This window comes from Penaeus vannamei, unplaced genomic scaffold (genome assembly GCF_042767895.1).
Source record: "Penaeus vannamei isolate JL-2024 unplaced genomic scaffold, ASM4276789v1 unanchor1010, whole genome shotgun sequence".
In the NCBI taxonomy this organism is placed as follows: Eukaryota; Metazoa; Arthropoda; class Malacostraca; order Decapoda; family Penaeidae; genus Penaeus; species Penaeus vannamei.
Window position 1 is genome coordinate 42,501 of NW_027214014.1, and position 2,500 is coordinate 45,000.

The 2,500-nt window shown below is 38.2% G+C and overlaps 1 protein-coding gene across 1 annotated transcript in view; it reads right to left on the bottom strand.

Moving 5' to 3' along the window:
* LOC113800930 (low-density lipoprotein receptor-related protein 2) overlaps positions 1-2,500 on the bottom strand; it is a 40,089-nt gene that overhangs the window by 34,185 nt on the left and 3,404 nt on the right. The window lies entirely within an intron of this gene.

Here is a 2,500-nt window from a genome sequence, read left to right on the forward strand (position 1 = left end):
CGTGTTCATGTGTGCTGAAAATCTCCATTTTTTAATGAAAACCGCAGGATTATAGGAGTGGACACTGAGGTGGAATAAGTTGCAGCAGAAACAATACCGAAGGGAAGTCGAGAGCACGTCCAAGGCGTGGCGCACCGCTGGCAGGAGAGAAAAGTGTGTTAGTGGTCAGCAGAAGTATTTTCCTTGTGTCCGTATGTGTTTGAGCGTGCATGAACGCACGTGAATTTCTTCATGTGCAATGTGCGTCCTCAAATATGCATGTGCGTGCGTTTGTGTGCATGTGCACGCGTGCGTGTATCTGCTTGTGTATATTTTAAAGGAAGCCAACAGTAACAGAAAATACAACATGCCAACCCAAGGCGACGGCTGCTGCTCTCCACAAACGCTGCCTGAAGCTCAGCCACAGACTGCTTCTGCGGTGTGCGTGTACTTAAGTGCATATTTGTACGTGTGCATGTGCGTGTGCACGCATACACCTAATAGGGGCGACCTTCCCGAGAAGCACTTACGCAGCGTTTGATAACTTGTTTGATGTTGTATCATGTCGCTACAGAATAGCATCGGTTACTTTTATTTATTTCACATACGAAAGGTTAATAGAAAACTATTAAAGTGCATATCATGTCGGTATGATTATGAATTACAAGCAAACCACTATGGAAACCAAATAAAATGGCAAAATTATCTGCAACTTAAATTGTTTATACACACCACTCGTCACTTCGGAAGGCCGTGGAAACTCTCACATTTATTTCTCAGATGAAGCAAAACAATATTTCTTCATTCCAGGATTTGTTTTTCATGTGAAAAGTGGAAGTTGCATGAGGTTTTGCATCTAATTGTATCGACCGCAAGTGAGCTTCGTGTCCGAATCAGAATAGATCATTCCAGTGATTCCGGGTATTTACTTTTCTTTGACATTTTCGAGTCTGTAAGGTTATACCATAGAGACACAGGACGATTCTGAAGGCATTCATCCCACAGAAGGCAATTCCACCTCATATGAATCGGAATCATTGAAAATTTTTACCTTGTCGTTCCAGCGACCATCATGGCTGACTGAAATTTACCCAAAATGTGAACATTGATGTACTACTAAAAAGGCACAGGATATTTTACGCACTTTTATATAAACAAAAATGTATCAAGAAACACGATGCAATTCGTAATTAATGAAAATATAATTCCTATATACATAAAATATATCTAAAAAATATCTCACTCTGGCTAGCCGTAGTGTATCACACTGTATCAAGGTGCAAACTGATACAAACCGAAAAGTTTCAACAGGTTCCAATAATGAATGTCAAACCTGTATCAGTGTTTCGGGAATGCTACAAAAAAGACACAAATCCTACTTCGTTGCCGGGCGGCTGTCCACAGAAACACCTTCAAAGGCCGATCTGCTTCTACAATGTCTTTTTACTCCAATCATGTCCACGTTTATACCTTTATTTTGCAATTAGGCTAGACAAAGGAATTAATTTCTATATATCATATTTTTTGTGTACCAGTAGATAATTTTTAGGTATTGATTATTGATATATATTTAGTTTTAACATAAACATTCAGTCAATGGGGCATTGTGGTGCTTGAATCACAGAAGATCAGTAAATACACGCTAAGGAAATCAGATTTAAAGATATGTCATTTACGTAAGATGTAAGATGATTTAACAAGAAAAAGCTCAAATTTGTTAGATATTGAAAAGGCAATGCATAGAAGGAATAGCCAGACTAAAGCAAGTAAGCCCATCAAGTGAACAAAAAAAAAATGCAATTCTTAATGTTGATGATGATGGCAATGGTTTTCAGTATACTTTAAAATATTTATAGTTGTAATATGACATCTAAGCTCACAAGAATAGAAAGCAATACAGAGGCACATGAAAATAAAAATATAGATATAACAAAATCTATCACATAATTACATTGAACCTACTTTATAAAACACCTTATACCTTCATCCGATCGGGAAAAATTAAACCGGACCCATGATCCTCCTTTTCTACAAACTAAAACGCTCAAAATCATACTTGAAATCACGTAATACCAGAGGATACTCAGACATAGCCTCGAAATACACGCGCGACAGTTGAGCTCCTCGTCCGAACCATCGTCACAGTCCCAGAATCCGTCGCACCGCTGCTCCGGGACGCGGCTCTTCCCGCTCAGGCATCGGGGTTGGGCGGCGCAGGCGGGGCGGCGCAGGCGGGGCAAGCTTACTCTCTGGATGCCATGCGCACTACGCTCTCGCTAGATAATTATATATGTATATATATACATATATAAATATACATATGTATATATGATATCTATATCTATCTACACACACACACATATATCTACATGTACGTATGATATCTACTTATCTATCTATCTATCTATCTATCTATCTATCTATCTATATGTATATATATATATATGTATATATATATACACGACCATTAGTTTATTGCCTTGGCAAGAAAAACAAAAACAAAGCAACTTAAAAGATATTA